The sequence below is a fragment of the Vicugna pacos genome, chromosome 3 (genome assembly GCF_048564905.1).
Source record: "Vicugna pacos chromosome 3, VicPac4, whole genome shotgun sequence".
NCBI lineage: Eukaryota > Metazoa > Chordata > Mammalia > Artiodactyla > Camelidae > Vicugna > Vicugna pacos.
In genome coordinates this window covers 24,353,888-24,369,295 of record NC_132989.1, presented here as the reverse complement: position 1 = coordinate 24,369,295, position 15,408 = coordinate 24,353,888, and the positions used below count along the sequence as shown (strand labels likewise).

At 39.1% G+C, this 15,408-nt stretch overlaps 1 protein-coding gene and 1 long non-coding RNA gene across 22 annotated transcripts in view; one reads left to right on the top strand and one right to left on the bottom strand.

The window, feature by feature from the left end:
• The window catches only part of FAM13B (family with sequence similarity 13 member B), a 102,261-nt gene extending 87,218 nt beyond the window's left edge, over nucleotides 1-15,043 (bottom strand). For 18 of the 20 annotated variants that reach the window (XR_012067932.1, XM_015239531.3, XM_031673025.2 and 15 more), the window contains exon 1: nucleotides 260-399. The gene's annotated coding sequence lies outside the window, so the exon portion shown is untranslated. Of the gene's footprint in view, nucleotides 1-259; nucleotides 400-2,342; nucleotides 2,431-15,024 lie in introns of those variants that run through there. The other 2 variants (XM_072956966.1, XM_072956965.1) reach the window with 2 other exon arrangements.
• On the top strand, nucleotides 314-7,162 carry LOC116278146 (uncharacterized). 2 transcript variants are annotated; one of them, XR_012068221.1, is made up of 3 exons: nucleotides 314-430; nucleotides 2,196-2,401; nucleotides 5,769-7,162. It is a non-coding gene; the product is annotated as an uncharacterized lncRNA (long non-coding RNA). The 2 variants fall into 2 exon arrangements; XR_012068229.1 differs by lacking the exon at nucleotides 314-430 and adding an exon at nucleotides 661-1,307.
• Nucleotides 15,044-15,408: the final 365 nt, after the last annotated feature.

Below are 15,408 nucleotides of genomic sequence, written 5' to 3'. Positions count from 1 at the left end.
AAAATCGAAGACTGCCACACCCCCTGACAGCCAGGCGCACGGCTTCACTTATGCTAAAGCAAAAAGGGGACCCCCCTCTACGAATGCGGCAACTGCACGGCACTGCACCGCACTGCCTGGGATCCCCGGCACCCAGACGCGCAACGTCCTCGAGTCCGGCGTGGGTGGGACACTGCGCTGGGGGGCGGCGGAGGGGGGAGGGCCGCGGCGACCAGGGACCCGCGCATGCGCATAAACGGGTACCCGCCCGTTCACCTACCGTTGGAACCGCGACGCCCAGTTCCCTGGCCGCGGCCGCTTCTCCAGGACCCTCGGCGACGGGAAGAGAGCTAGAACTGAGGCCCCAGGTGACTCCGCGGCTGGCGAGCCTCTTCCTGTGGCGGCCTCTGGAGGGAGGCTGAAGCGATGGCTGTGGCGTGAGGCCAGCCCGGTAAGCGACCCCCGGACGTCCCCAGCGGTGGCGAAGGCGGAGACGCAGAAGAGGGGGCGGGAGCGGCGACGGAGGCAGCGGCTGAGGCGCAGAACCTCCCTAACGGCGAGCGGGAGGAAAGCGGAGGGCGGAGGGCGGGCGAGGGCCGGGCCGGACGTGACGTGCGTGGGAGGGGGCGGGGCGGGGCGGGCCCGCGGGCGGGGGCGGGGCAAGCGCGACGCGAGGGCGGGGGTCCTCAACAGCCCCTGGCTGCAGTCCTGAAGTCTGTGGGCGTTAGGACCGCAGTGCTTCTCCCGCCGCAAATTTGGGCCCCTGAGTTAGGGTGTGCGAAGCCAGGCGCGAGCCCAAGTGAGGTGTCTGGGGGTCTCCAGTTCGGGGAGGTTGGAAAGAAGATAGAGAAAAGTGGGGAGGGGAGGTAGGAGTCATGAAGGGCAAATCCGGAAGCCCGAGGTCACTCCTGGTCTGTGCGGAGGGAGTGTGCGCCCCTGCAGAAGACCAGAAAAACCCGGGTGACCTTATCTAGGTGAGGATCGCGGAAACCTTAACGGAAAACCTGCAGGCAGACTGAAGCGGTAACTCACGTTCCCATTCTCATCGGTGGGAGTTAGATCGGGGACCTGCCCGCCCCCACTCCTCCTCTTCACCTAAGGACACGATCTAGACTCCAGAGAGAACATAGCTACTTAAGGTGCCGAAAGCATCTGGGAATATGAAAGTCAATAGGCTAAATGCTCACAGGGAGCTTCCTAAACTAGACCAGAGCTTCAGAGGTAGAGCTGAAAGACAGAAAAAATGAAGAGCTCTCTGAGCCTGGGGAGTCTGTACTTGCTTATACAGACACCCAGACCGACTGTGCTGCTCCCATGCGTTCACAAAGGTATGAATATACAGCCAATCTCTTTTTTGCTTTAGTCTGTTAATGGCTTTGAGATCTTCCATTGAGAAGTGGAACGCAGTGTTTTGCCTTTAGACTCCTTGATGGCGGGTAGGTAGATCCACATCTGCACAAAGAACCCTGGCTGTCTGTAAAAATATAAACTGCCACAGTTCGGTTGTCCCCTACTCGCCTGAGCTGGAAGTCAGAAATCCGGAAAATGTAAAACAAGAACCTGCCTAGAATTTGGGACAAGCTTTACAAAAAAAAGTCTCCCTATGAGATGATCTGTAAATGTGTTACAGAGGCCAGGGTGGCTCCCAAATTTCATTAGAGAGAGTAAAATAAATCATCTGTAACCTAAGTGTCACATGCCCAGTTGATGCTGTCATAAGAGAGGGGTGGGGTCCATAAAGAGTCTAGAACCAGCACCATCTGAATAAGAATGTATTGTAGGCACCCACTCTGTCTAGAATAGAAGCTATTGATTTTAATGACCAGGACCAATATCCACACATTATCCAAGAAACTTAGCTCAGATTCAATTTCTCACTCAACAAATACTTATTAAATGCTTACTGTGTTCTAGTCTTTTGGGATACTTCAACAAATAAGATCCTTGCCATTACTGAGTTTATACCCTAGTAAACTTAAATTCTAGATACCCTTTAGGAGCATACAAAGACCCACGCTCTGATTCCACAATCATCAGGTAGTCTTCCCATAACTCAAGCAATCTCATACCCAGTAAGAAGCAAATGTTCAAGGCACATGACTGGTACTACTTATACTAGCAATATAGCCCTCAATAAATTCACATCATGATTTATATATCAGCTTCTGTTCACTGGATTGAATTATAAAGTTGTTTTATCCAAATTAATTTCTCAGAGCCTGATTAAGCCTAAGTGAAGTGAAATACGTCTAAATCTGCCAAGCTGAAGACCAGACGGACTCTAGTTTCATAGCAGCTAAGTCAAGATGCAACCCATGCATTCAGCCTTGCATCTCTTTAAACATCTTAAATGGAAGCTTTACCTGTGATTCCACGCTTGAAGAACAGGGGCAACATGATTGCTTCTAAAGCTTAATCACGAGTGAGTAAAAATCATGAGAGGAAATTGTTAGAGGAAAAATCCTGAACCTGCCCCACCTGTACAACACAGGCTCTTGTTGACATAACTGACTGTAATAATTGCATTACTCTGAATATGAAACCCAACACTGTAAGCTCCCAGAGGACAGAGACTCTTATGCATTTATGTGCCCTACTCTCAAAGTATGGGCTTTCAACAAATGAGCTGATTTGAAGACCATTTTTCCCCTGTAAAACTCAAGAACATGTCCTGGGAAGATATCTTTTCCATATCCTACTTTATAATAATTAACCAGTATGTTCAAAATATAGGAATCAGGGGTGTAATTTTAAAAAGCAAACCAAAACAAAAAACCTTTATTTCTTACTCTCGCTATCCTTTTAAACCTGTGCAGTGGAAGGAGGTCTGTTTTATACCTAACTAGGCAGATTCCAAGAGGTTATGTGGTCCTTCTTACGAACAGAAAGTCTTATAGTCATTGAGTCACAAAGACTGAAACTTCTCCCTCTTCACCAATTTAGGATACCTGGCTCACTGCTTGCCCTGGAGAGGCATCATGCCTGGTTTTTCTTGTTCTCTCCCAGCTCTCCAAGCAGAGCCAAAAGGAGGGAAAGATAGGAAAAGAAAGGGGAGCAGGAAAGTTTGTAAATTTTACTTCCATGTGATGCTTTCACACTGTGGGCCTGCTAGATGTTTAAAGCTGCCTTTTTTTCTGATGGATGCTTTTATGGTTACTTCAGAAACCACCACTGTCCCCATTCTTTGGTGGCTTCTCACACGTGGAACCCTTGATCTGAGGAAAAGCATTCTACTCTCATAGTTCTTTACTCTTTTTCAGTCCCTAGGAATCTATCTAGTGGCCCACCTCCAACTTCTTATCTCTTGAAACCTGTTTTTCTCAGTAAGGACCCTGTCAGATAGGATCTAAGGTAGCTCTCACACTGGCCCACTTGTAAGTGGCCTGGGACCACCCCATATACTGTTGCATAAGGTTGTGTACTCCATACCCTAGGAAGTGCCATTCACATCATCCTCGTGGATTTGTATATTTATTTTAACACTTTTCCAGCAGGTGGCAGTAAAGTGTTTATAACGTATGTGTGACTATTTTCCAAAAGATGGAAGTAAAATGCCTGGATGAGGGAGATCTTTTTTTCTAATGGTGCTGTTTAGGCTAGTGGCAGCTCTGTACGGTCCACATTAAGCGCTCATGCACTTCTTGGCCAAACAAACTTGGGAATACAGGCTCCCAGTGCAACTGCAGCATTCCTCTGCTCTGCTGCCAAAACACCTGCCAGCCTATCTCTTGTCCTTTTTGGTTTTCAGGCAGGAGACAGACACAAGTCCACTGCGGCCCACTAACTGCAAGAGACACATCTCAAGTACTCTGAGTAGTTCCATTGGAGGTCCCTCTCACTCACCTTGAGATAAGAGGCAGGCAAGCTTATGTGGTAAGAATCACAGCATACCAACAACAGTCTCCAAAGAAATACCTCACTAATTCTCACTTGACCTTTTATAACTTGTTGTGAGTATATAGAGTTATCTACCTGATTTTGGCTAAACCCTCTCATTTCTAGGGAAAGTCCATTTCAGAACTCACTATGGTCAGTTTTTGTGGAAGGGGTGGAGGGAGTTGGGTTTTTTCTATAATACCTTGGTGCTTTGATTAAAACAGTAGTTCTCAGCTGGGGATAATTTTTATGGCCATGTCTGGAAACATTTTTGGTTGTCAAAACTGGGGAGGTATTACTGGCATCCAGTGAGCAGAGGTCAAAGATGCTGCTAAACATCCTGCAGTACACAGGACAGCCCTCCCCAGGACAAAGAATTATCTGGCTGATAATGTAACTTTTGATTTAACATCTTGTAACAAACAGAATTTTCTACATTTGGCAGCCACTAAGAGAATACCTTAAAATTACATGACTTTTTCTTCATTCTTTCTACAAATGCTTTACCTGTAGATGTAGACGTCACAATTTAATTGGTATATAACTAATGTCCAAAATAGCATTTCCCTTCTTCTGGAGGTGGCCTACCAGGAAAATTATTACTTGAGGTGAGATTTTTTAGTTATTTCTTTGCGAGAAGACTTTCATAGCCAAGGAAAACAAACATTTTACCCACCTCATCTGAGCAGAGACTTTATGCCTCTCAGAAGTAAAATCATAGGTCAAATCACTATAAAAGGAACATATATTTGCTACAACCCCAGACCACATCCTAGATGCTAGGGAAGGCTTCAGCATGTGGGCTTCCCCGGAGTCACCAGTGTCTATGGGATTAAACTTGACATCAAGGAATAGCTGTCTGTCTCTGTAGTCACTTTACAACTGATCTTTCTTATTCAAAGAGAATGCGAGTGGACTTCTTTCCTGCTCTCCCTGCAATCCCTACCGTAGATTAGTGTGATTGAATTCAGCTCTTTCAGATGTAGCAGGATGTTGAGCCATCAGTCTTCTGCCATCAGTATATAAATGTTCATTATTCAGGTGTTTTCCTCACCCTTACTAATCTCATCTCTGACCAAGGCTGAGTACCAGCATATAGATTAACTTTTGTTCAGTCAAGGCTACTATAATCTTTTTAAATACAATGTTCATAAGAAACGGGAGCCACAATAGCCAACAAGAGCCAAGAGCCAGTCCTATCTGATCAATCCTCAACCAACTATTTCTTAAAAAGTAAAACAGACACAACATTCAATACTTAGGAATGTTGGACTTGGAATAAGAATATTGTACTTGTAATAAGAAAACCTGCGTTTGAGTTCTAGCCCTTTCACTTACTAGCCATGTGACTCTGGTCAAGGTTCTTAACCTAAATGTACCTTAGATTCCCCAGTGGTAAAATAGGAAAAATAATACTGAAATGAATTGGTATGCATGAGAGTGTTTTATAAGCTGTATACCACAATTTTTTTTACTCCTCTCTCCTATACTGCTTTCAGAGACCTAAAGAAGTGTCTGGAAATGTTTTACTGCCGTATGTAGGCTTTTACTGATAGGGATGAGGCCCCCGTGGAAATTTTTCTTGACAGAAGTTGCCAAATACTTGTCTATTTTCAAGTGAAAACCAAGAACCACCAAGAACCCCCAAACTCTTCACACTGTTTTTTAACATCTTCTGTACCTTGTGAATTACAATAAATACAAGCACACCTCTTCCCTAATTAGAAGCATACTTACACTGCCCACTTACAGAATGAGACATACATGTAGATAAAGATCAGAAAATATATGAAGTTTTGTGTAGGGGGAAAAACTACTGCACAGGAAAATGACATTGTATCTACCCTGACTCCTACAGAACAGTAAAATGTATCAAATTCAATCAAACTTAGCTAATTTTTTCTTCCTTGAAGTACTCATCTCTACTGGGAAAAAAGAAAGGACTAAGACACCCTCCACCACCTGCAAATTTAAATCTTCTGATAAAGAAGCACTCACCATTTGAGAGTGGTATTGCTGGGTCTTCTGAGGAATGCAATGGAAATCTGTTTGTGCCTCTGTGCCTACGACCACTGTGCCAGTGTGAAGAATGCTTGTTCTTCATAAACAAAGACAAAAAAAGTATCACTAGCTGCAAAGAGAAGAAACTGTTCCAGGGTGTACGAATCCCACGCCAACATCCAAAATAATGGCAAATACTGTTCTGATTTTAGCAACCCAAAGTAACCTTTGTGCATTTTTTCATTCAGCACTTATTTCTTGAGCAACTATTATGGGCCAGGCAGTGTATTGAGGGATATAATCATGATCTCTGCCCTGAAAAACTTCATCTTCTATATCTCTGGAATAAAATGTTTTCAGAATAGAACCAAAGTTAACATGATGTTGATTTCAGCTTCTACATTCACTCACACAGCCACTGGTGCCATCCAGTTTGGGGAGCTAGAACAATTGACAGTAACCCTCATCTTTGCCAAGTCCACATTTTTGGCCTGATAACTCAAAATTCAGTGTATGGCAATAATATAAGCCAGCGAGATCATCAGCTATAAGACTAAGTTGTTTTGGTTTCTTGATTAAATTCCTATAGTCAACAAGATATTTTTTCCACAGTCAGAACTTTTATGGTTTAAAAAAAAAGAATTAATATCCCTTCTCCTCTTCCCTCTCCCTATATCCATGTAAGAGAAAGAAAAAATTAGAGATTCTGTGAGATTATGGCCTTCACAAAACCATGGGCTTTCTGCTGCCCCTTAAGCCAGAAATCCAGGGAAGAAAGTTTTTACCATTTGGCATGCACTACCTCTTCTTAGAGACCTTATGCTCTGGGACCTTCCTACCATTTGACCAGGCAGGCTCCTTCTCAGACTCCTTTCATTAGGACCACACCTTCAGTGGCAAACTGACAGCCCAGATATTTGCAGATTGCAGATTGTAGTCAAACTACAACTATATTTTTGCTGAACGTTTACACTTGACTGCTCTTCTCCGCTTAAGACAAGGGTATAATGATTTGCAGAAGCATTTACTGTTTTCCCAGTCACCGAGCTCATCAGCAGAGGCGCTCTGAAGCCTGAAGCCTCATACCCTTACTTTAGGACTGTAGAGTGAGAGAGAAACTAAACTGTGTACACAGGGGAGATGTGTTATAGTTACTATTCATGTGTCTCATCATCCCTGTTAGAGTACACTGTATCCCAAATAAGTATCCTGCCAAAAATATTGTAAAAACACTAGTTGAAAAAGAAATGGCCCTTAGTAAAGCCAAATTTGTTATTTTTAATAAAGTTTTGTTATTTGTTTCTTATTTGCTTTATATGTAGTGTTTTCCTCCACTTGAATACTTTGATGCTGCTTACTCATTATATACTTAAAAATATTAATTGAGCACCTAGCATGTGCCAGGTACTATGCTAAGTGTTGTGGACACACTGGACATAATTCTTGCATTGTGGTGAACACAGTGTAGTTATGCCCTTCGCATGGCAGGCTCCCATTCATTGTTCAAGAAGACTTTGTTCAGTTTAAGTGTCCTAAATTTAAGTGTCATTGACATTTCATTTCAAAAGTTATGCAATTAATTACTTCTTAGGCAAAATTATTTTTAATGGAAATAAAATAGAGTCTCTTAGTCTTATGTTTTAAGATAATTATGCACATTTCTTTATAAATCCAGACTTAATAAGTAACAGATGTATCTGTTTAAGTGTCACTTTACCTAGGCAACTTCTGTGACTTCACTGAGGTTGAATAAGGTCCTTCTTTTCTGAGCCCCTGTCATCTTACCCAAATATCATATTGGCAACCTCCCCAAAACTGAAGGGCTACATCCTTAATAAGAGATTAAGAAAAAAAAACCTGGCTTATGGAAGGAAAGGGTAAGGATACCTGACTCTCTCCACCTTAACTGTGGATGGAGTAGTGAAAAGAAAAAAGAAAACTCCCCTCTGAGAATTCCTAAACAAGTTTGTAGGCATATTGTAGGGGTCCAGAATTTCACACTACCTGTGTGACCCAGAAAATCTTGAGCTGAAAACTATAAAGATGATCACTTTCATGCCCCAGGCACCTTGTATAAACATAAATAAATCCTCTTTTAAAATCCTACAGGTAAGGTTCCAAGAAATATGACCTTATAATAAAATATTACTAAAAATACAAGGAAATAATGAACTTCAAAATAATACCTGCAATGACTGCAAGTATTCTAGTTATCAGATACCATATGCAAAGAAAATATATGTGTTATATTGTGATATAATAAGAAATATGTATTTGGTCTTTGTCCACAGTTCCTGGCACAGAGCTCCCAAAACCCTTGTAATTTCCTGAGTGATAAGGATAAGAGAAGTATATCTTCTTATTCATAACGCATCCTTTTCCATCACCCGTGAGTTTATGCTAATGATGTGATATAGGGCGGGGTCCTTATAGCCTCAGGATGGGGCTGATGCCAGAAAGACTAAATGTTTAAAGGGTTGCAAATTTCCAGCCCCACACCTGACCTCCTGTGAAGGGAGGGGAGCTAGAAGTTACACTCTGTAAAAACTCTTGAACATCAAGTTTTGATGAACTTCTGAGTTGGTGAATGCATCAATGAGCTGGAACAGTGGTACACCCCAAACTCCTAAGGGACAAAAGCTCTTAAGTTCAGGACCCTTCTGAACCTCACCCTGTGTACCTCATCTGGCTGTTCATTTGCATCCTTTGTAATATCCTTTATAATAAAGAAATAGAAAGTAAAGTGTTTCCCTCGGTTCTGTGAGCCATTATTAGAAAATTATAGAACCTGAGAAGAGGGTCATGGGAACCCCTGATCTGTACCCAATTCAGACAAAAGTATAGGTAACTCAGGGACCTATTACTTGTTATTGGTACCTGAAGAGGCTGGGGCAGTCCAATTGGACTCAGCCTTTAGCCTGTAGGGTCTGTACTATCTCCTGGTTGTTAGTATCAGAATCAACTAAAATTGTAGGACACTCAATTGGTGTTCATACAGGAGTAGAGAATTGTTTGGTGTGGAAAACCCACATATTTGGTGTCAGAAGTGTTATGAGTAGAGAAACAGTTTTCTCCTTTGGCATGTTTAGTATTTTTAAAGGAATTAGAGGAAATAAAGATAATAAAGGTATAAGAAACTATCAAAATTGATGAAGCAGATTTGAAAACTTACAGAAATAAAGAATACAATAATTGAGAGTAGAAACTCAAAGGACCGATTAACCATCAATTTGACATCCAGAGGGAGAATTGGTTAACTGAAAGATCACCTGAAGAGTTTTCAAGATGTAACACAGAGAGACAAGGAAATAAAATATACGAGAGGTCGAGATACATGGAGGATAGGGTAAGAAGAGTCAACAAATGTCTAATTAAAATTCAAGAAGGAGATAGTAATATGAAGGAAGGCAGTATTCAAAGAAATAATAGCTGCACATTTTTAAGAATAGATGGTAAATATCCTAAATTCGGGAAGACCAAAAATTGCCACACTGAAAAACTACAATGAAATTCATACTTGGTCAGTTCACAGTGAAAGTTCATGACATCAGAGTAAAAGGGGATCTTAAAATTAGGCAGCAAGAAAAGATAGATTAATCTTCAAAGAAATGACAAATTGGCTGGCAGCTGACTTTTCAACAGCAACAAGAGAAGTCAGAAGACATTGTAATGTATCTTCAAAATGGTAAGAGAAAATTGCCATCAACTCCAAATCCAGTGAAATGACATTTTAAGGAGGACAGAAAAATAAAAATATTTTCAGATAAACAATATAAGAACTGAAAAATTATATACAATTCACATTTTAAAAAAGAATTTACTTGGTGCAGCCGCTAGAGAGGATAGTATGGAGGTTCCTTAAAAAACTAAAAGAAGACCTACCATATGATCCAGCAATCCCACTCCTGGACATACATCTGGAGAAAACTGTAATTCAAAAAGATACCCACACCCCAATGTCCATAGCAGCACTATTAACAATAGGCAAGACATGAAAACAACCTAAATGTCCGTGACAGATGAATGGATAAAGAAGATGTGGGGTGTATGTATATATACACACAGACACACACAGACACACACAGACACACACACACACACACACAGGAATATTACTCAGCCATAAAAAAGAATGAAATAATGCCATTTGCAGCAACATGGATGGACCTATAGATTATCATATTAAGTGAAATAAGACAGAGAAAGACAAATACCATATGATATCATTTATATGTGGAATCTAAAAAGATGATTATGTATAAAACAGAAATAGATTCACAAACATAGAAAACAAACTATGGTTACCAAAGGGGAGGGGAGAGGAGGAATAAATTGGGAGTTTGGGATTAACATACACACATTACTATATATAAAATAGATTAAAAAAACACAAGGGCATACTACTGTATAGCACAGGAAGCTATATTCAATTTCTCGTATAAGCTATAATGGAAAAGAATATGAAAAAATATGTATATATATATATATATATGTGTGTGTGTGTGTGTGTGTAACTGAATCACTTTGCTGTACACCTGAAACTAACATTGTAAATCAACTACACATCAATAAAAAATGAAATTAAAAACAAATAAAAAAAGAACTTACTATCAATAGATGTTCATAAAAGGACATGCCAAAGGATATACATAGGAAAAAAAGAAAGTAATCCCAGAAGGAAGCTCCAAAATGCAAGAAGTATAGATGACCAAAGAAAACTGTAAACATTCTATAAATCTAAATAAACATTGGCTGTCCAAAATAATAGCAATATTGTCTAAATTCAAATATTACTGGATGATTTTACATATGTTGGGAGACTGTGAATGGAGTTAAAATATTATAAGGCTTTGTGTTGTTTAGAGGAGGCTAAATATGTTGTTGAATTAAATATGCATGTCAAAATTTCTATATAATATCTAAAATAAGTAAACAGTAACAGTGTGTATAACTTCTAGTATATTAGAGGGGATAAAATTAAGTAGGGGAAACTTAATCCCAAAAAATGGATAAGAAATTTTAAAAGCAGGATGAATAGTTTAAAAAATTGGCAGAAAATATTTGAATAATTACAATCAATGTAAATATATTAACTCCTCAATTAAAAGGCAGAAAATGTCAAACTGAATTTTTTAAATGCAGCAAAATTCTGTTTACTGCAAACATACTTAAAACATAAGAACACAGAAAGGTTAAACTTTTTTAAAAAGATTACAATATATGTATATAATATATATACCTACACACATATATATACACAATACACACAGATATATATAAAGAGAGAGACTACTTTAATATAAACATACTCTAAACTTCATCAGTGTCACTCATATCCAATGAAATGTGTGCACATAGGCATTGAAAGACATGTACAAAAAAATGTGCATATCTGCATTTTTCATAATGGCAAAAAAATGGAAACTCAGGTAGCTATCAATGATAGACTAATGAATGATAAATGAATTTCAGTATATTTTTACTATATATTATACTACAATGAAAATGAACAAACCACAGCTACAGGCAACAACATGATGAATGCCACAAAAATAATTTAAATGAAAGAAGCTAGACACAAACACATACTGTAGGATTCCATATTTCAAAAGCAGGGAAATCTAAACTACAATTTTAGAATTCAGGATTGTAGTTAAGGAGGGAAGACTTTGGGAGAAAGGAAAGAGTCACTGATTGAGAGAGGAGTCATGAGGAAACATTCTCCATCTTAGCCTAGGACGTGACTATATGGATATTGTCACTTAGAAACTATTCATCTAGCTGTCTTCTTATGATTTGCATGCTTCTCCATGAATATTTTGTATTTCAAAAAATTTTAAATAAAAATTAGCTCCCTGTTTTTTTTAGATTAAATCTAAATGTAAGTGTTTTTCAAAAAAAAAAGCAAAACTAAACCATCGTGTTTAGGCATACATATTGAGGTAGAAAAACTATTTTTTTAAAAAAGGCACAAAAGTGATTAACATAGAAGTCATGGTAGTTGTTCCTTTGGGGAGGAGGAGCAAGAGTGGGTGTCTGGGTACTAAACAAAGTTCTATTTTTTTGACATGAGTAGTAGTTGCACGGATGTTTGTAATAAATTGTTATTGAGCTGTGTATATTCTTTGTTTTGGGCATTCCTCTATATGAATATTTCACAATAAAATACTTTGAAGCAAGTTTCAAAAAAGATAATGTAGGAGAATATCTTCATGACTCTTAAAACACAAACTCTCACCATAAGGAATTGATCAATTCATCTGCATCATATTTGACACCGTAAAAAGAGTAAAAACTCAAGCCAAAGAGGTGGCAAAGTTTGTTAGAAAGCATTCAACCCAAAAAGGACTATAATCCACATTATATAAATAACTCCCAGAAATTAAATAAACAATTTTCAAAACATAATCCAGTACAAAGCTGCACCAAAAGAAACCTTTTTTATAGGTTCTGCACATATGAGGAAATCCAAATGGCCAATAAATGTACAAATAATACACAACCATATTAATAACTGGGGAAAGCAAACTAAAATGAAATACGACTATACATCCACCACAATATACCCATAAGAATGGCTGAAATTAATAAATCTGGAAATGCTAAGTGTTAGCAAGGATGTGGAGCAATAGAATCTCTCATTCATGATAGTAGGAAAATAATTTGGCATTATCCACTAAAGTTGAAGACCAAAAAACTCTGCCCAAGCAGTTTGACTTCTGAGTATATGCCCTCAATAACTATGTGCACAAAGGTATCAGAATACATGTGCAAAAAATGTTAACAGTGCATTGATTGTAATAGCCAACACAAAATTCCAGCTACAGAATAATGGACCATACAATGAAATATATACAGCAGTGAAAAATGAGTGAACTACAGATAACAAGCCTGTAAGTGGCCTCTTTGGGAATGAGAAAAAGGATAATTCCCTAGGCAGATGAATTAGAAAATGACAGCCCAGTGAGCCCACAGCCTAGCAGCAGACACAGCTTTTGTACCCAAGGAAAAGGTACCACCCTCCAGGAGGAAATCTCCCTCTGCTAGGCAAGGACCTTTGTGCAGTGCTCAGTTTGCAACAGTGCTGGGAGCGCTACCAAGGACCTTCCAAAGCTTTGTAATATTCTACTTCTCACACTGGGTGGAGTGTACATGGGGTTTGTTTTTCATAATCATTCTTCAAATTGTTTCTGTATTTATATATTATGTATTTTTACATTATATACTATATTTTACATGGATGTTGTGCACAATTTTTTAAATATTAAAATATTTAGCCATGTGATGAAATGAAGTACCACTGTACCCAACACAGACCTTTGCCAGTACTTCAGTGCCATTCCTCCTCTGTGTTCAATCTAAAATCAAAGAGTTCTGAAGGATATTAGAATGATGCTTTTCTTAACCTCTTGTGGCTCTTTTCAGAGTTAGGGCAAGTTACTCATGTGCAGGAAAACAGGATTCCTCATCTTTCAGCCCCTATCCCTATCTTAAATAAGAGGTTTTGTCTGTTTTCTCATCCAGGATTTATACATAGTGGTAAGAACTAAATGTGCAAACCACTAGAAGTTGGTGGGCACCTGTAGTCCAAGAAATTTCCCTAAAACCGGAAGAGTAATTTCATTATAAGGGATCTGGCATGTCCGATTTCATCGGACCTGACCTGAGAGGAAGCAGAGAGACAGATGAACTCGGAAAGTTCTTTGCCAGCCCAGGAGTCTTGGATTCTGAGATGCTGCAGCTCTGAGATCTTGACTCTTCCAAAGAATCTCAAGACCTTTTTTTTTTCTTTTCGGTAGGAAAGAAGACTGAAACATCTCTCCTAGCTTCCAAGCAGTCCTGCCATCTTCAGAAGGGGTCATTGGAGTCCACCAATCCAAGTCCCAAATCATAAAGAGAAAGTTTTGCTTATTAAATGGAAGCTCTTCCCACACTTCAGACCCAAGAAATGCTTGGCCTCAGCCAACTATAAAGTTGGATCAAACCAAGTACTCACAAAGGGACTGAAGGATGATCTAATTCACAGCACAACCCTTTTTTTAAACTGTTTTTTTCAAATACAAAAATAATATATAATCATTGGGAAAATTCAAAAAATTTAGAAGAATAAAGAATAAAGAGCAAAATTTTCTCTGTATGCCCTAATCTTATTCCACTCTCTAAAAGTAAACTGTGAAGTATACCCTCTGACAACTCTTTTTATACATTTATAAAATGCACACACTCACACAATTATTTTTCTTAACATAAATGGGATCATACTACAATGTTCTATATTTTTACATATAGTATTTACATATAATATTCCATATTAATCTTTTCATATTAGTAAATTTAAGCTATTTCCAGTTTTCTTTATTAATAACAGTACAATAAGTGTATACTCGTGTGTATATTTGTGTACAGCAGATTCCTAGAAACAAAATTGCCAAGTTACAGAATAACGCATTTAATAGAAAAACAAGGTCCTACTGTATAGCACAGGGAACTATATTCAGTAGCCTATAATGAAAAAGAATATGAAAAGGAATATATGTGTGTGTGTGTGTGTGTGTGTGTGTGTGTGTGTGTGTGTATAACTGAATGTATGCTGTACACCAGAAATTAACACTACATTGTAAACTGACTATACTTCAATTAAAAAAAGAGTAATGTATTTCAAATTTGATAGACATTACCAAAACTACCTGTGAAGAGGCTTTGTAAACAGTATAGAAAAATGCCTATTTGCTTCAACTTTCACCAATAGATATTATGTGTATATATATATATATTTTTTGCCAGTTTGATGAGCAAAAACAGTGGCACAACTGAGGTTGAGTATATGCTTCCTGGCCAGTGGTTTGTTTGTTTTTTTTTTCAGTGAATTAGTTATCCATATCCATTGCCTATTTTTCTACTTGCAACTTCCTCATTTTGATCATAATAGTAGCTCCTATATAATTGAGCACTTGGCTGTGTGCCAGCCACTGCACTAGGTGGTTTAAAATGATTTTTTTCTTGAAACAACCATTTTACAGATGAGAAATATGAAAAACATGGAGATGAAATTCAAACCCTTTTTTACTGGCCTCTTTTACTCTAAAGGCTCCCCTTTCTCCACCATACCACTATAACAAAAAGCGTTATTTTACTAAAATATGTAAACCCCAAAGGGAAGCAACTCACCCAGACACTCACAGTCTCACAGCTAGGACACTCATCTCAATCCGGACCACTGGTGGGCTTTTTCCTGGTCTTCCCAGAAAACAAACATGAAAACTGCCAAAAGGCTGTTCGGGCAAATGTATCGGACTCAGCTGCCTGCTATCTGTGTCCTTAAAGATAAAGAGCCAGCAGGACAAGGGTCGAAGATAAATAAAATAGAAACACCAAGAAACATGGAGACCTTGGCCCCATTCCATCCATATCACAGTCAAGGCAGAGGGCTGATGGCCCTGCAGATCAGCCCTAGGGACTGGTATGGTTTTCAGCCAACTCCCAGCACCTACTTACCGTGCTAAAGTGTTTTTTAAAACTCTGAGGCTGAATGAACTATTAATCACAAGCAGG